The 20,016-nt window shown below is 45.8% G+C and overlaps 1 pseudogene; it reads right to left on the bottom strand.

Moving 5' to 3' along the window:
• Positions 1 to 14,424, bottom strand: part of LOC124007475 — a 240,094-nt pseudogene extending 225,670 nt beyond the window's left edge.
• Between the last annotated feature and the right edge of the window lie 5,592 nt (positions 14,425 to 20,016).

Raw genomic sequence — 20,016 nt, 5'->3', positions numbered from 1 at the left:
ATCATTACTCACACCTGTCACCACCATTACTCACACCTGTTACCATCATTACTCACACCTGTTACCACCATTACTCACACCTGTCACCATCATTACTCACACCTGTCACCACCATTACTCACACCTGTCACCACCATTACTCACACCTGTTACCACCTGTCACCATCATTACTCACACCTGTCACCATCATTACTCACACCTGTTACCACCATTACTCACACCTGTCACCACCATTACTCACACCTGTTACCACCATTACTCACACCTGTTACCGTCATTACTCACACCTGTCACCATCATTACTCACACCTGTTACCGTCATTACTCACACCTGTCACCATCATTACACACACCTGTCACCACCTGTCACCACCTGTCACCATCATTACACACACCTGTCACCACCTGTCACCGTCATTACTCACACCTGTCACCATCATTACTCACACCTGTTACCGTCATTACTCACACCTGTCACCACCATTACTCACACCTGTCACCATCATTACTCACACCTGTTACCACCTGTCACCACCTGTCACCGTCATTACTCACACCTGTCACCATCATTACTCACACCTGTTACCACCTGTCACCATCATTACTCACACCTGTCATCATCATTACTCACACCTGTTACCACCTGTCACCATCATTACTCACACCTGTCACCACCATTACTCACACCTGTCACCACCATTACTCACACCTGTCACCACCATTACTCACACCTGTCACCACCATTACTCACACCTGTCACCATCATTACTCACACCTGTCACCACCATTACTCACACCTGTCACCACCATTACTCACACCTGTCACCATCATTACTCACACCTGTTACCACCTGTCACCACCATTACTCACACCTGTTACCACCTGTCACCACCATTACTCACACCTGTCACCACCATTACTCACACCTGTCAACACCATTACTCACACCTGTCAACATCATTACGCGCATCAGTGCTCATTAGACACACCCGGACTCCTTCACTTTGTTGATTGCCCCTCTATATCTGTCTGTTCCTCAGTTGGTTGTCAGCATTATTATCGTAATGTCGTTTTGTTCCCCCTGTCCAGACGCTGTTCTTATTTTGTTATATGTCCATTGTTTCATTAAATGTTCACTCCCTGTACTTGCTTCTCGTCTCCAGCGTCGGTCCTTACAAAATGCTGACACGACTATTTGAAGCACCAGGGAGTTCGTGATTTTTGTGTTTGGTGGTGACGTCGATGGAACCGGGGGTGCCTCAGCTGGCTCGTCGGGCTTCCACGACTCAGCTGGCTCATTGGGCTTCCATGACTCAGCTGGCTCGTTGGGCTTCCACGACTCAGCTGGCTCGTTGGGCTTCCACGACTTAGCTGGCTCGTTGCGCTTCCACGACTTAGCTGGCTCGTCGGGCTTCAACGACTTAGCTGGCTCGTTGCGATTCCACGACTTAGCTGGCTCGTCGGGCTTCAACGACTTAGCTGGCTCATTGCGCTTCCACGACTTAGCTGGCTCGTTGGGCTTCCACGACTTAGCTGGCTCGTTGGGCTTCCACGACTTAGCTGGCTCGTTGGGCTCCAGCTGGCTCGTTGGGCTTCCACGAGTCAGCTGGCTCGTTGCGCTTCCACGACTTAGCTGGCTCGTTGGGCTTCCACGACTTAGCTGGCTCGTTGGGCTCCAGCTGGCTCGTTGGGCTCCATGACTCAGCTGGCTCGTTGGGCTTCCACGAGTCAGCTGGCTCGTTGGGCTTCCACGACTTAGCTGGCTCGAGAGGTTTTCTTGCCTCAGCCGGCTCGTCAGGCCGCCACGCCTCACCCGGATCGTCAGGCTCCCACGCCTCACCCGGTTCGTCAGGCTCCCACACCTCACCCGGATCGTCAGGCTCCCACGCCTCAGCCGGCTCGTCGGGCTTCTATGCCTCGGCCGGCTTGTCCAGTGCCCATGCCTCGGCCACCCCGTCAGGCTTGCCCAGGTGGGACGCCAGGGGGGGTACTAGAGGGGGGTGGTACTGTAGTGCCTGCTCCTGCTTCCCGTCTCTGGCATACTTGCAGAACCATAAGTATTGAGATGGGGCCCTAACACAAGCCACAGAAACATGGCAGAACTATAAGTATTGAGATGGGGCCCTAACACAAGGCACAGATACTTGCAGAACTAGAAGTATTGAGATGAGGCCCTAACACAAGCCACAGAAACATGGCAAAACTAGAAGTATTGAGATGGAGCCCTAACACAAGCCACAGAAACATGGCAGAACTAGAAGTATTGAGATGGGGCCCTAACACAAGCCACAGAAACATGGCAGAACTAGAAGTATTGAGATGGGGCCCTAACACAAGGCACAGAAACATGGCAGAACTAAAAGTATTGAGATGGGGCCCTAACACAAGGCACAGAAACATGGCAGAACTAAAAGTATTGAGATGGGGCCCTAACACAACGCACAGAAACAGGGCAGAACTAGAAGTATTGAGATGGGGCCCTAACACAAGCCACAGAAATAGGGCAGAACTAGAAGTATTGAGATGGGGCCCTAACACAAGGCACAGATACTTGGCAGAACCATAAGTATTGAGTCGAGCCCCTAATGGAAGCTACAATGCACAGAGACCTGGTAGAACTTGAAGTATTGGTATTGAGACGAGGCCCTAGCACAAGGCACATAGACCTGGTATAAAAGGAGACAATATGTAAAAGAAGACAAGGAGAAGAAGAAACTCTGACGTTTTGAGACACAGCCTCAATGTAAGGCGTGCAGCTATGGCAGATCTAAAAGGAGATGTGGACAGGGGGTTAGTTAACACTATTGAGACCCTGCCGTAACGCATGATATAGCAGATCTAAAAGGAGACGAGGAGAGGGGGTTAGTTATCACTATTGAGGCCCTGCCGTAACGGATGATATAGCAGATCTAAAAGGAGACGAGGAGAGGGGGTTAGTTAACACTATTGAGACCCTGCCGTAACGCATGATATAGCAGATCTAAAAGGAGATGTGGACAGGGGGTTAGTTAACACTATTGAGACCCTGCCGTAACGCATGATATAGCAGATCTAAAAGGAGATGTGGACAGGGGGTTAGTTATCACTATTGAGACCCTGCCGTAACGCATGATATAGCAGATCTAAAAGGAGACAAGGAGAGGGGGTTAGTTATCACTATTGAGACCCTGCCGTAACACATGATATAGCAGATCTAAAAGTATACTAATGTAAGGCAGACGGCAGAAAGACCTGGCAGAATTAGAAGTATTGAGATGAGCCCCTAATGGAAGCTACAAGGCACAGAGACCTGGCAGCACTAGAAGTCAACATTCTGAACCGTAGGGCACTCAGGTCATGAAATATTTAGCAAGGTGCATCGTGGGACCAGACCAGGGTAGTAGAAGGGGTAAGTAAAGACAAGAGTGTCTCTTTCGCCTCGCTGCATCCTCTGATGAGAATGTTTGCTGAGTCTCTCTCTCCTCCCATATCTATTTATCTTCTTCCATCTCTCTCTTTATCTCTCTCTCCCTCTCTCTCCTTGCATCTTTCCTTTTGTCCTTCCATTTCTTTCTCCCCGCCCCCTCCTCTCTCCCCTCCTCCCCTCTTTTTTTTCACTCTCTCTCTCCCCCTCGCTCTCTCTCTCTCTCTCTCTCTCTCTGTATAAGCCTCCCTCTCCCCCTTCACCCCTATCTCCCTTTCCCAGACACAGTGACACTCTGGTTGCTGTCAGAAGAATTTTCTGTCTTCCAGAAAGAGAAGCCTCTGCTTCCGTCTGTCTGCCTGCCTCTGTTTCTAGTCTTGGCTTCCCTCCACAGCGATTTTGACTAGATGGCATGCAGCTACGGACAGAATTGACTTTCGTAGCATGTTAGGAGAAACTTTGCAGCAGGTTAGGATAATTAACGTAGCAGGATAGGAAAAATAGGGTTACGGTTAACAAAAATGCTAAAAACAAATCTTCCTGACGCGACTTGAGCATGTATAACATCTAGCACAACCCTCCACACCTCGGTGCCTCTCTCCTCGCCTCCTAGTATGACTGGGTTTGAATCCTAGACTTGTCTCTACAATGTGTTTACAACACACTCAGCATGTCACATAAAGACACATATCACTACACTTCCAAAGTGTTTTACAGAGAATTATCTTACATTATTCGATTGATTGCCGTCTCTCATACACACACAATCATGCACACACACCTACACTTACTCTGACCTCTTACCCATGATCCTTTACTTTGCTCATCTCATTGAACAAGCCACTGTACCGAACTGCCATTTGGGAAGCAGCCCAGAATGAAACATCTCCCAGAACTGGTGTACCTTGAGGAACTCTCAGGGGTGCCTTTTGGAACTCTCAGGGGTGCCTTTTGGAACTCTCAGGGGTGCCTTTTGGAACTCTCAGGTCTGCCTTTTGGAACTCTCAGGGGTGCCTTTTGGAACTCTCAGGGGTGCCTTTTGGAACTCTCAGGGGTGCCTTTTGGAACTCTCAGGGGTGCCTTTTGGAACTCTCGGGTGCCTTTTGGAACTCTCAGGGGTGCCTTTTGGAACTCTCAGGGGTGCCTTTTGGAACTCTCAGGGGTGCCTTTTGGAACTCTCAGGGGTGCCTTTTGGAACTCTCGGGGTGCCTTTTGGAACTCTCAGGGGTGCCTTTTGGAACTCTCAGGGGTGCCTTTTGGAACTCTCAGGGGTGCCTTTTGGAACTCTCAGGTCTGCCTTTTGGAACTCTCAGGTCTGCCTTTTGGAACTCTCAGGGGTGCCTTTTGGAACTCTCAGGTCTGCCTTTTGGAACTCTCAGGTCTGCCTTTTGGAACTCTCAGGTCTGCCTTTTGGAACTCTCAGGGGTGCCTTTTGGAACTCTCAGGTCTGCCTTTTGGAACTCTCAGGTCTGCCTTTTGGAACTCTCAGGGGTGCCTTTTGGAACTCTCAGGGGTGCCTTTTGGAAATCTCAGTGGTGCCTTTTGGAACTCAGGCGTGCCTTTTGGAACTCTCGGGGGTGGCTTTTGGAACTCAGGCGTGCCTTTTGGAACTCTCAGGGGTGGCTTTTGGAACTCAGGCGTGCCTTTTGGAACTCTCAGGGGTGCCTTTTGGAACTCTCAGGTCTGCCTTTTGGAACTCTCAGGGGTGCCTTTTGGAACTCAGGCGTGCCTTTTGGAACTCTCAGGGGTGCCTTTTGGAACTCTCAGGGGTGCCTTTTGGAACTCAGGCGTGCCTTTTGGAACTCTCAGGGGTGCCTTTTGGAACTCAGGCGTGCCTTTTGGAACTCTCAGGGGTGCCTTTTGGAACTCTCAGGTCTGCCTTTTGGAACTCTCAGGGGTGCCTTTTGGAACTCTCAGGGGTGCCTTTTGGAACTCTCAGGTCTGCCTTTTGGAACTCTCAGGTCTACCTTTTGGAACTCTCAGGTCTGCCTTTTGGAACTCTCAGGGGTGGCTTTTGGAACTCAGGCGTGCCTTTTGGAACTCTCAGGGGTGCCTTTTGGAACTCTCAGGGGTGCCTTTTGGAACTCTCAGGGGTGCCTTTTGGAACTCTCAGGGGTGCCTTTTGGAACTCTCAGGGGTGCCTTTTGGAACTCTCAGGGGTGCCTTTTGGAACTCTCAGGGGTGCCTTTTGGAACTCAGGCGTGCCTTTTGGAACTCTCAGGGGTGCCTTTTGGAACTCTCAGGGGTGCCTTTTGGAACTCAGGCGTGCCTTTTGGAACTCTCAGGGGTGCCTTTTGGAACTCAGGCGTGCCTTTTGGAACTCTCAGGGGTGCCTTTTGGAACTCTCAGGTCTGCCTTTTGGAACTCTCAGGGGTGCCTTTTGGAACTCTCAGGGGTGCCTTTTGGAACTCTCAGGGGTGCCTTTTGGAACTCTCAGGTCTGCCTTTTGGAACTCTCAGGTCTACCTTTTGGAACTCTCAGGTCTGCCTTTTGGAACTCTCAGGGGTGGCTTTTGGAACTCAGGCGTGCCTTTTGGAACTCTCAGGGGTGCCTTTTGGAACTCTCAGGGGTGCCTTTTGGAACTCTCAGGGGTGCCTTTTGGAACTCTCAGGGGTGCCTTTTGGAACTCTCAGGGGTGCCTTTTGGAACTCTCAGGGGTGCCTTTTGGAACTCTCAGGGGTGCCTTTTGGAACTCTCAGGGGTGCCTTTTGGAACTCAGGCGTGCCTTTTGGAACTCTCAGGGGTGCCTTTTGGAACTCTCAGGGGTGCCTTTTGGAACTCAGGCGTGCCTTTTGGAACTCTCAGGTCTGCCTTTTGGAACTCTCAGGCGTGCCTTTTGGAACTCTCAGGGGTGCCTTTTGGAACTCTCAGGTCTGCCTTTTGGAACTCTCAGGGGTGCCTTTTGGAACTCTCAGGGGTGCCTTTTGGAACTCTCAGGGGTGCCTTTTGGAACTCTCAGGTCTGCCTTTTGGAACTCTCAGGTCTACCTTTTGGAACTCTCAGGTCTGCCTTTTGGAACTCTCAGGGGTGCCACAAAACTTCTCCTAATCTTCAGAATTTTTTGGAACACTCACTTTTGAGTTTTGACATGGGAGCACTATTGTGGCCAACATGAAAAAAAGATTATAGTATACTATGGTTAAATACTATAGTATCTACTGTAGTGTATTTGGTAAAGTCTGTAGTTTTAAAATTGAATTTTTTTTGTAAGAGTTACTGTAGTATTTACTGTTGTGTCATTGTGGAATCAAATCTCATTCAATTCACGGGACCGATGTAAGCATTTGTCACGCATCATGTTCAAAACATTTTTAAGTGATTTTTTTTTGCTTCACAATTATTTATTAGATACTTTCAGATGATTTGGACATTTGGAGCCTATTTAATCTCTTTAAAAAAGTGTCAAAGAAAATAGATTATTTCCAATGTAGATCAACTGAGATGGAGTAGGTATGCTGCTGCTGAAGACGGTCAAGTTCTGCCACAGTTTAAAACAGGTTGATAGACACTGGACTACAATGTGCTCCCACCATGCAGACCTGAGGTCAAATAATATTTGTAATATTTGAAATACCTTGTGAATATGCTTTAGTCTGCCTGGATTGCCAGATGAGCGGAGACCAGGGGTCGCAGTTAACATACAACCGCAGCCACTATTTTCCCCTGTTAATCACACTCTGAAGAGCAAGGCTGTAATTAACATCTAAATTGCAGCTAATACCTCCCTCCCCCATAGATTAACATTTCAATTCCCCAGCCAGCACTTGCCAGTTAGATTAATAATTATCCCGATCTAAATAAAATCTTTGTAATGCATTGGGTGGTTGAGTCATTATCTAGTAATTATGAACAGAGGGAATGTGTAAATATATGTGTGAATGCTTAGCTGTGATTGTTCAATTATCGTGTCTATATAGATTTGAACAAAGCCTCAAAGTAAATAAGCAACTGTTCTACGGGCGTAAATAAGCAAATTCAATCAATCATCAATTAATCTATCAATAAATCAATGAATCTATCTGTCAATCAATAAATGAAACTATCAATCATTCAATGAATGAATGAATCAATCAATCAATTAATCTATCTGTCAATCAATCAATGAATCTATATATCAATGAATATATCAATCAATCAATGAATATATTTGTCAATCTATCAATGAATCTATATATCAATGAATATATCAATCAATCAAATAATATTTAAATCAATCAATTAATCTATCAATCAAACAATCTATCAATAAATAAATAAATACATCTATCAATCAATGAATGAATGAATCTATCAATCAATCAATGAATCAATCAATCAGTTAATGAATCTATCAATCATTCGATCAATCAATCGATCAATCAATCTATCAATCAATCAATGAATCTATATATCAATGTATCTATCAATCAATCAATTAATTTATCTGTCAATCAATCAATGAATATATATATATATATCAATCAATCTGTCAATCAATCAATATATTTGTCAATCAATCTATCAATCAATCAATCAACGAATCTATCAATAAAGTAATATATCAATCAATCAAGTAATCTATCAATTAATCTATCAATTAATCTATCAATCAATCAACATAACTAAGTGATAAGAAATCATATACCCGGAGCAATCAATCAATCAAACAATCAATAATCAATAATACAGATTGGCTGGTGTCTTACCTTGACTGAAGGTGTCGATGGAGTCGTTCCCTTTGCCCAGATTGATGAGGTAACCATGCTTGGGTTCCGTGGTGACGTGGAACACTAAGGAAGCCGGAACGTTGTCCCTGTCCAACGCCCATAGAACCGTGGAGGTGAAGAGGAACCCCAGGTGCCCCGTGGACAGGATCCTCAGTGTCTGGGCGCCCTTATTCACCACCAGCTGAGGTACACTGTTATCCATGGCCACCACCGTGATATTCATTGTCTGTGGGCGCCGTGTCTCGAACACCGTGTCGGAGAACACGTAGAAGTCAGTGTGCATCCCGTCGGTCATAGTAAATGAGAAGGAATCTTCTGAGGCCTCGGTGCCATCGTGTTTGTAGCTGATGAGGTTCTCGCTGAGGTCTTGCTTGGTGAAGATGGTGACCGGTGAGGTGTGGTTATAGAGGAGTTTTCCGTGCGCTGGTGGTTGCGTGACGGTGAACTTCAACAACAGGTCAGCTGTGTCCTGGTCCTCTGCGGTCAGCTCAAATGGCGTGAGGAGTTTACTCTGCCCCTCGGTGACCACAAGTCTGTGAAACGTTAAAACTGGTTTCTTGTTATCCTCTTCCACGATAGCGACTCGGAAAGTACGGAACACCGGGTTGTAACCGTCGGTTACCTTAAACTCAAAACTGTCCATCTTGACTTCGTCGTCCGAGGTATGGATGTAGTAGACTTTACTGCCAGTCAGCTGGAGTTGGGTGAATGACACGATGGGGATCCATGGTGTATCACTACACTCCAGGTGTCCTCTAACTGGAGCTCTGGTGATGGTGAACACCAAACGTTCACCTGGACTGTTGAGATCGCTAGTACTGAGAAGATCTGTGGTCAATGTCACTCTACCGCCTTCCTTCAGAGAGACTCCCTTGCTGACCACGTCTGGGAAGACCATGTCGATGCTCCTGATGGTGATGTAGAAGTAACGATCGATCAGAGGGTTCATGCCGTCTGTGACGTCGAACTTGACCAGGTCACAGATGCCTTCCTGACCATTGTGTGTGTAAACGATCAACCTTTTGTCCACATCCCTCTGTGTGAAATTCATGCCTAACATGATGTTCTCCAGAGAACCAGATGGGGTTTTCCTCTGAAGAACTCCCTGAACAGGACCGAAGCGGATCACATAGGTCAACGCTCCATCGTCCGAGTCTAGATCGGTGGCTTTGAGGACCTTGTTGTTGATCTCTTTCGCCTCACCTACTTCCACCTCCAGACCGACATTAACCAGCATTCTCGGCGTCTCGTCGTCGAGGCCGATGATCATAACCATGGCGGTTCTCTCTACTGAATATTTCCCGTCTGTTAGAATGACGTCAAAGCTGTCCTCGGTGGTCTCAGAGTCGTCATGTTCGTAGATGAAACTGGAAGCTTCCCTAATCTGCTCTAAGGTGAAGTTTATGACTGGGACTGAGCCTGTGGCTAGCTGATTGAGGATAAAGCCGTGTTTGGGCCGTTTGGAGATGATGAAAGTCAGCTCCTCTGCTGGGATATCAGTGTCTGCTCCGTTCAGGAGATGAGTGTCTATGACTATATTCATCCCCTCCATCACAACTATCTCCCTCAAGTAAATCTCTGGCTTTTCATCATTAGCCGGAATAATCACAATAGGGAAGAAATGCCTTTTTGATAAGTTGATACCGTCGGAGCATCTAAAAGTGAACCTGTCCTCTACGGGTTCTAACCCCTTGTGGACACTCTGAACATAATATACATGTCCTTCTCTGATGTCTCTGATGTAGAAGGCGCTGACTGCCGTCCCTGACCGTGAACTCTCTGATCCAGGAGCTGGGGAGATGTTCTCCACATAACCAGACTTGGGCTGGACGATGATGGTGCAGAGAATATCATCACTGGTTGTGTCTTTGTCTTCGGCCTTTAAATACTGTGTTCCGATGGCATACTTCTCTCCTTCGACAACGATGAACTGGTCACCCACGGTTACGTCAGGGGCCTGGTTGTCAACGGGGATGATTGTGACACGGACGTGGACACCGTTGACCTTGTTCCCGCCCACTGACCAATCATCTGACATGTCAGTTAGGGTGAGGTTGAAGCTGTCCATGATGGACGTCAGCCCAATCTCTCCGCCGGTGTGGGCATATACCACTAAACCGTTGATGATGTCGACTTGGGTGAACTTCACGGCATGTGCCCCGGCAACCAGGATGACACCAAACACGGGCGCATTCTCGATGATGAAGGTCCGCTGGAGGTCGTCGGTGTCCTCGTCCCACCCCTGGAGGACACTCGTAGTGATCTCCATAGCTCCATTCTCTAGGACGTCCATATGTGAACCGACAGTCCCGGCCGGTAAACTGACAGCCGGCGTCTCGTCGTCAACGGGCTTCACGACGACTCTGACTTTAACCGTGACAACATGGATCCCATCGCTGACGTCGAGTTGGAACACGTCGCTCACTGTCTCGTTGCCGTTTTGGACGTATATGATCTTCCTGTCCGAGATGTCCTTTAGGAAGAAAGCTCCCCCTTTGGGTAGGTCTGAGAAGGCATGCTGGACTTGGCCGTGCAGCGGAGGCTGGCTGAGGGTAAACGATATCTGTTTACTGTCTGTGTCTGGGTCTGATGTGTCCAACTCAGCACTGGATATCACATGCATGCCTTGCTCAAATACAGAAAAGCCAGTGTTAGTGATCTGTGGTGGTTTGTTGTCAACTGGATGGAGGAAAATCCTGAAAGCCCCCTCAACGCTATTCCCGGCCGTGTCTTCGACAGAGAATCGGAACTGGAGGACGTGAGCCGTGATGCCCAGCTCCTGGTCGGGAGGACTGTAGGATATCTTGTGGTGGTTGACCTGAGCCTGCGTGAACTCATTGACCTCAGTGTCGGGACTCTCAGTCAGAACAATGGACCCGAACACGACCGGGCTGTTCTCGTCTGTGTCTGTTGGCGGCTGGATCACTGTATATTTCAGGTCGTGCTCCTCAGAGTCTAGATCGGTGTAGAGAAGCATGTTCTTACCGAAATGAGTCAGCTGGTACTCCTGAACAGTCACTTGGAGCGTGGTACCGGGAAAAAGCTCAGGGGGAAGATCGTCGATGGGTAGAACCCTGATGGTGAACGTGCTCTCGCCTGATTCGTTAGGCGGGTCATTGTCGTCATGAACTTTGAACACAAAATGGTCTATGACTGTGTCAGTGTTATGTGGTCCGGTGTGTTTATAGAACACCTTCCCATCTGTGATGTCTTTCTGCAGCCACTCTGTCACCTCCTTCTCATACACCTCATCCTCAGCGTTGAACTTCCATGACTCTGGGTCCTCTGGGGCGTCGGACTGCCTCAGCAGCAAACCCCCGATGGTCGAGAATGGCGGCTCGATCATGAATTTGATCGTGGAATCTTCTGAGTCGATGTCAGCAGCGCTGAGCATCAGAGGAGAGATAGCCATAATCTGGTTCTTGAAGAGCACAAGACCAGTGTTGACATTGATGATGGGAGGCTCGTCGTCCGTGGGAACAATCGTCAAGGGAAACAGGAACTCCACCTGCGAGAGAGAGAGACCCTAATCAATCTTTAGGATGTTTTTATCATAAATCTTCAATAATGTTGCAACCAGAGAATTCCTTTGTCTGTAGAAATGCAATGGAACATAGCTAACTCTCAAGTGAACGCGTGTGATCAGCTCATGCCACTCTGGCACACTAGAAGCATCAAACAAGGTTCTAAAGACTGTTGACATCTAGTGGAAGCCGTAGGAAGTGCAATATGACCCCATAGACACTGTATATTGGATAGGCAATGACTTGAAAAACTACAATCCTCAGATTTCCCACTTCCTGGTTGGATTTTGTCTCCGGTTTTTGTCTGCCATATGAGTTCTGTTACACTCACAGACATCATTCAAACCGTTTCAGAAACTTCAGAGTGTTCTCTATCCAAAGCTACTAATAATATGCATATCTTAGCTTCTGGGCCTAAATAGCAGGCAGTTTACTCTGGGCGCCTTATTCATCCAAGCTACTCAATACTGCCCCCAGCCATAAGAGGTTTAGCCATTTTGCCACAACTTTGGAAGTATGCTTGGGGTCATTGTGCATTTGGAAGACCCACAATCTGTCTGTAAACTACTGTTGGAAATATGTATTGTGTCATGCACAATTTTGATGTCCTAACCGACTTGCCGAAACTATAGTTTCTTAACAAAAAATTTGTGGAGTGGTTGAAAAATGAGTTTTATTGACTCCAACCTAACTGTATGTAAACTTCCGACTTCAACTGTATCCTCGCTATTGATATTTTATTGTTACTTTAAAAAAAAAATGATTAATTATTTTTTCAATTTTATTATTACTTTTTTTTAAATAATTGATTTATTATCTTTTCAATTTTTCCAATTTAGTAAATATTTTCTAAACTCTATTTTCATAAAACTGCATTGTTGGTTAATTAAGGACTTGTAAGTAAGCATTGTTGTTTTCGGCAGATGTGACATATACCATTTGATTTGATTTGATTTTTCAACTGTTCATTAGCACTCGGCCAGGGATCTACCCCCAAACCTTCCAATCTGAAGGAGGACCACAAGGCCACTGAGTTGTTCATGAAAGACAGTAATTGGGAGGCAGGCTTTTCTGTTCTTGTCATTTTCTCAATAAGCTAACATTACATGGTATCAATAGCAATGAATGCTGAATTATTTGATACATTAAACATTTTCCTAAATAAGATATATACCTGATTCTTGCCATCTGTCATTCTGAAGACGATGTTGTCACTGTACGTGTCACTGCCATCATGTTGATAGATGACCACACCCGTATTCAGGTCGGCAGCCGTGAAGAACTTCCGGCGCAACCCCAGGACTGTGAGGTCGCCGTGGCGGAGCCCGTCAACGACGGTTACCGTAACGCTGTCCAGGTCGTCCTCGTCACTAATCTCCAGGTTGTGGGGAGAGAAAAGGGGGCGGGACTGACCTTCGTAAAGCAGCTGACCCGTGTTCAGCGTCACGACCGGCGCCAGAGAGTTAATCGGCTTCACCACAATCATGAACGCAACGGGGTCCGAGACAGCCACGTCCGGATCCACCACCTCAAACTCTATCTGAAAGATCCTCTCCATGTCTGAGTCCAGGGAGGGGGGCTTGTAGGCTATTTTCAGGTCCCGTAGGTCACTCTGGTAAAACGAGGTGATGGGTAGGTTCCTGTCATCCGTGCTAACTATATAACCATCGTCATAAGAGAGGGGGGAGGTGATGTTGAAGAGAAGTTCATCAGGGTTGGACTCAAGGTCCTCCGCAGCCAGCATGTCAGTGGTCAGAGCTGTCATCACAAACTGACTCACCTCCATCCTCAGCATTGCCATGAAGCTGGGTTTAGGAGGAGTGTTCGCCTCTCCCTCCTTGATATGGATCATCAGTTGGAAATACTCCTCTTTTACTTTGTTTCCCTCTCTATCACACAGTTCAACAACCACGGGCACATAGTCTCTGTTGGGGGATTTGTGAACAAACGTGTGCTTGTAACGGATGTCAGATTGAATGAATGCGTCACAGTCCATCATTTTAGTGATTCCATCATCTACAAGTCTTCCGTACTTGGGAAGAGCGCTACCACTCGCTAAAGAATTCACCTTGCATTTTTGAGAGTTTCTGTCATAAGTGAATTCCAAAATCTTTTTATCAATGGCATTACTAACGCCGTTCAATTTAGCAACGGTCAGCGGCATGTTTTTGGTGAGAACCTCCAGTTGCGTAAAAACCACTTCTACCTCCGTCATGAATGGGATGATAACGGTTTCGGTTTGAGTATCATACCTGAGCTGTAGCCTCACTCTGTCCTTAGCCAGGCTCCTCGAGCCGAAGTGGGAGTAGGTGACGTCGTTGGGACCGAAATCACACGGAAACTTTTTGGGAGACAGTTGCCCTGGTCTCTGGGAAAGCGGCTGGTTATCCAGAACGGTGATACTGCACCGGTCCCCCGGTTGCGTTTGAATCACCAAATCATTGACAGGATCAATGAAAACGGATCTCCCGAAAGGCACGCGTATTCCGTTATTTGCCACCAGTATCGCATCCTCAGACAGTTCTGACCTCAACGGGAAAGATAATCCGTAGCTATCTGTGAGCTGTGCCACGCCGCTGCCCGACAGCGACGCGGCAAGGAGGATCAATCTATAAAATAGTAGCATAGTGGGAGTCAGTGGATATAATCCAACACAAACGCTTTTAAACGGTATGTTTTGGAGAAGTGTCCGGTCCGTTGTTGTTATCCTATCCTACAGTTCAAATCCGTTACAGAAGAGGGGGAGACAGAAAAATGAATGAGAGACTGAGTGAAATTCCATACATGCGTCAATGTGACAGAGCGGCATTCTCAATGAGACATTTGCGCGCACAGTTTTAACTTCAGGCACTTGGGGACCAGTGTGAGAGAGCTCCCGCCCACATCCACAGGCTATTGGATGATTGTGAGGAAGGAATGCGCGAGGGAGACTGAATATGGTTATTGCTATGCGGAATCCTTGGGACGTCCATACCCTAAAACCTTAAAATCTTAACCCCTATTCTTACCCTAAACTTAACAGTAATCATAACCCTTACCTAACCCTCAACCTAACCTTAACCCTTACCTTATTAACCATTTTTAATTTAAACTTCAGTGGGGTAAGGACTTCCCAAGAAGCCTGGATAGAAAATACCCTGTGAATAGACAGAGATGGCACCCAGAAGAGAGGAGGACACGAGCAAAATACTGTGAATTAAGGAAATAAGTGGTATGCAAATAGGCCTTACATGGGTTTTCAAAAATGTCCCATTTCAATAGCCTATGACATTTCAATGTTCTAACATGGTTGGGGTTGTTGATGACTGTAGTCCTACATAGCCAACAGATTATTATAAATAAACCAAAACCAAGCGTTCAGCAATGTGCTTGGAAGGGCAACATGCTCGGCACTGACACAGATGACTGATGATTGGCTGAAAGAAATTGATAATAAGAACCTTTCTGGGAGATGTTTGTTCATTGCAGCTTTTGATAACATTGATCGAAAATCTATTTACTGAAGAAAAAAAATGTTAAGTGTTATGGATTTACATCCTCTGCCTTATCATAGATTGAGGGTTACTTAACTAATAGAACACAGAGGGTTTTCTTGAATGAAAGCCTCTCTAATGCAAGTTCAGTTGAGTGTGATGTACCGCAGGGCAGCCGGCTAGGGCCATTACTTTTTTCTGTTTTTACTAATGACCTTCCACTTACCTTGAATGAAGCCTGCGTGTCTATGTACGCTGACGACTCAACCGTATACAGTTCGGCTGCAACAGTAAAATAACTAACTGACGCCCTTAACTTCTTATGGTATAGGGGACACTTGCGTATCACTTGGGGGAAAAAAACAGGGAAAATGCAGCATGGCAATTTCAAATAATGATATAAAATCAAACATTCATTAAATCACACATGTATGATACTCAATTAAAGCTACACTCATTGTGAATCCAGCCAACAACTTTTAAAAGGCTTTTCGGCATTAAGAAGCTAATATCTGAGGATAGCACAATGTCAATAAAGAGGGTAGCATATTTCAAACCTGCAGGCGCTACACAAAATGCTGAAATAAAATATAAAACATGCATTACCTTTGACGAGCTTCTTTTGTTGGCACTCCAATATGTCCCATAAACATCACAATTGGTCCTTTTTTTCTGATTAATTCCGTCGATATGTACCCAAAATGTCCATTTATAAAGCGCGTTTCATCCGGAAAAAAACAGCTTCCCAAAACACAACGTCACTACAAGACATTTCAACAGTTGCCTATAAACTTTGCCAAAATATTTCAAACTACTTTTGTAATACAACTTTAGGTATCTTTAAATGTTAATAATCGATCAAATTGTAGACGGGGCAATCTGTATTCAATACAGCAAGTAAACAAACCATGCTCCTTTTTTCGTCTGCGCAACTCTCAACAGTGTAACCTTGTTCCAGGATATGCTTCTTCTTCGTTGCACAAATGATTAACTTCAACCAACTTCCAAAGACTGGTGACATCCAGTGGAAGTCGTAGGAACTGTAAAATGGTTCCTGTCAAATATCCCTTGGCAAAGACAACTGAGGGAACGGTCAGAGGCAAAAAATTAAATCATTCTGAACAGTTAGTCCTCAGGGTTTTGGCTGCTACAAAAGTTATGCTATAGTCAGAGCCATAATTGAAACAGTTTTAGAAACTTCAGAGTGTTTTCTATCCACACCTACTAATCATATGCATATCATATATTCCTGGCATGAGTAGCAGGAAGTTGAAATTGGGCACGCTATTTATCCAAAAGTGAAAATGCTGCCCCCTATACCTTAACAGGTTTTAACATATAGCTTCGGTCAGCTTTAGAATCGGTAACTTACAATAGGCAGGTTCAAAATATCTCAAGAACTAAAAGTGTAATTATTTTGGACACTCACTAAAACCTTAACCTCATCTAAATCAAATCAAATGTTATTGGTCACATACACATGGTTAGCAGATGTTAATGCGAGTGTAGTGAAATGCTTGTGCTTCTAGTTCCGACCGTGCAGTAATATCTTGTGCTTCTAGTTCCGACCGTGCAGTAATATCTTGTGCTTCTAGTTCCGACCGTGCAGTAATATCTTGTGCTTCTAGTTCCGACCGTGCAGTAATATCTTGTGCTTCTAGTTCCGACCGTGCAGTAATATCTTGTGCTTCTAGTTCCGACCGTGCAGTAATATCTTGTGCTTCTAGTTCCGACAGTGCAGTAATATCTTGTGCTTCTAGTTCCGACCGTGCAGTAATATCTTGTGCTTCTAGTTCCGACCGTGCAGTAATATCTTGTGCTTCTAGTTCCGACCGTGCAGTAATATCTTGTGCTTCTAGTTCCGACCGTGCAGTAATATCTTGTGCTTCTAGTTCCGACCGTGCAGTAATATCTTGTGCTTCTAGTTCCGACCGTGCAGTAATATCTTGTGCTTCTAGTTCCGACCGTGCAGTAATATCTTGTGCTTCTAGTTCCGAATATCTTGTGCTTCTAGTTCCGACCGTGCAGTAATATCTTGTGCTTCTAGTTCCGAGTAATATCTTGTGCTTCTAGTGCAGTAATATCTTGTGCTTCTAGTTCCGACCGTGCAGTAATATCTTGTGCTTCTAGTTCCGACCGTGCAGTAATATCTTGTGCTTCTAGTTCCGACCGTGCAGTAATATCTTGTGCTTCTAGTTCCGACCGTGCAGTAATATCTTGTGTTCTAGTTCCGACTGCAGTAATATCTTGTGCTTCTAGTTCCGACCGTGCAGTAATATCTTGTGCTTCTAGTTCCGACTCGTGCAGTAATATCTTGTGCTTCTAGTTCCGAGTAAATATCTTGTGCTTCTAGTTCCGACCGTGCAGTAATATCTTGTGCTTCTAGTTCCGACCGTGCAGTAATATCTTGTGCTTCTAGTTCCGACCGTGCAGTAATATCTTGTGCTTCTAGTTCCGACCGTGCAGTAATATCTTGTGCTTCTAGTTCCGACCGTGCAGTAATATCTTGTGCTTCTAGTTCCGACCGTGCAGTAATATCTTGTGCTTCTAGTTCCGACCGTGCAGTAATATCTTGTGCTTCTAGTTCGACCGTGTTCCGACCGTGCAGTAATATCTTGTGCTTCTAGTTCCGACCGTGCAGTAATATCTTGTGCTTCTAGTTCCGACCGTGCAGTAATATCTTGTGCTTCTAGTTCCGACCGTGCAGTAATATCTTGTGCTTCTAGTTCCGACCGTGCAGTAATATCTTGTGCTTCTAGTTCCGACCGTGCAGTAATATCTTGTGCTTCTAGTTCCGACCGTGCAGTAATATCTTGTGCTTCTAGTTCCGACCGTGCAGTAATATCTTGTGCTTCTAGTTCCGACCGTGCAGTAATAATCTAACAATTTCACAACAACTATCTTATACACACAAGTGTGAAGGAATGAATAAGATAATGTACATATAAATATATGGATGAGCAATGACTGAACGGCATAGGCAAGATGCAGTAGACGGTATAGAGTACCGTATATACATTTGAGATGAGTAATGTAGGGTATGTAAACATTATATAAAGTGCCATTGTTTAAAGTGACTAGTGATACATGTGTTAAAGTAATTAAAGTATGTATGCAACAGCCTCTCTGAGTTAGCGATGGCTGTTTAACAGTCTGATGACCTTGAGATAGAAGCTGTTTTTCAGTCTCTCGGTCCCAGCTTTGATGCACCTGTACTGACCTCGCCTTCTGGATGGTAGCGGGGTGAACAGGCAGTGGCTCGGGTGGTTGTTGTCCTTGATGATCTTTATGGCCTTCCTGTGACATCGGGTGGTGTAGGTATCCTGGAGGGCAGGTAGTTTGCCCCCGGTGATGCGTTGTGCAGACCTCACTACCCTCTGGAGAGCCTTACGGTTGTGGGCGGAGCAGTTGCCGTACCAGGGATACAGCCCGACACGATGCTCTCGATTGTGCATCTGTGAAAGTTTGTGAGCGTTTTTGGTGACAAGTCAAATGAATTCAGCCTCCAGATGTTGAAGAGGCGCTGCTGCGCCTTCTTCAACATGCTGTCGGTGTGGGTGGACCATTTCAGTTTGCCCGTGATGTGTACACAAAGGAACTTAAAACTTTCCACCTCCTCCATTACTGTCCCATCGATGTGGATAGGGGGGTGCTCCCTCTGCTGTTTCCTAAAGTGTACATCTCCTTTGTTTTGTTGAGGTTGAGTGTGAGGTGTTTTCCTGACACCACATTCCGAGGGCCCTCACCTCCTCCCTGTGGGCCGTCTCATCGTAGTTGGTAATCAAGCCTACCACTGTAGTATTGTCTGCAAACTTGATGATTGAGTTGGAGGCATGCATGGCCACGCAAACAGGGAGTACAGGAGAGGACTGAGAACGTGCCCTTGTGAGGCCCCAGTGTTGAGGATCAGCGGGTGGAGATGTTGTTTCCTACCCTCACCACCTAGGGGTGGCCCGTCAGAAAGTCAAGGACCGAGTTGCACAGGGCGGAGTCCAGACCCAGGGTCTCGAGCTTAATGACGAGTTTGAAGTTTACTATGGTGTTAGATCTATTATTGAATAATGTGGCGATTGAGCAAGTAAGTCGCTCTGGATAAGAGCGTCTGCTAAATGACTTAAATGTAAATGTAAATGTCGAAGAGACTTAACTTATTGGTGTAACACTAGATAGCAAGCTGTCATGGTCAAAATATTTTTTTATTTTACCTATATTTAATTAACCAGGTAGCCAAGTTGAGAACACGTTCTCATTTACAACTGCGACCTGGCCAAGATAAAGCAAAGCAGTGCGACACAAACAACAACACAGAGTTACACATGGAATAAACAAACATGCAGTCAATAATACAATAGAAAAAGTCTATATACAGTGTGTGCAAATGAGGTAGGATAAGGGAGGTAAGGCAATGAATATGCCATGGTGGCTAAATAATTACAATATAGCAATTAAACACCGGAGTGATAAATGTGCAGAAGATTAATGTGCAAGTAGAGATATTGGGGTGTAAAGGAGCAAAATAAATCAAATAAATTACAGTATGGGGATGAGGAAGTTGGATGGGCTATTTACAGATGGACTATGTACAGGTGCAGTAATCTGTGAGCTGCTCTGACAGCTGGTGCTTAAAGCTATACAATATATATACTCAATGGTTGCTAAAATGGGAAGAGGTCTGTCCATGATAAGAAGCTACTCTAAATGAACCAGGCAGGTCCTACAGGCCCTAGTTTAGTCTCAGCTGGACTACTGCCCAGAGGTATGCATATCAATCTCTCCTGGCTCAAAGTGGAGGAGGGATTGACTGTATCACTATTGGTCTTTGTGTTGATGGGTGAAAGGTACCCAGCTGTCTGTTCAAGCAGTTGGAACACAGATTGGACACCTCACTGGTACAACAAAAGAGACATG

This window comes from Oncorhynchus gorbuscha, linkage group LG20 (assembly GCF_021184085.1).
Source record: "Oncorhynchus gorbuscha isolate QuinsamMale2020 ecotype Even-year linkage group LG20, OgorEven_v1.0, whole genome shotgun sequence".
NCBI lineage: Eukaryota > Metazoa > Chordata > Actinopteri > Salmoniformes > Salmonidae > Oncorhynchus > Oncorhynchus gorbuscha.
The sequence above is the reverse complement of the archived record's forward strand: the minus strand, read 5'-3'. Positions and strand labels throughout refer to the sequence as shown.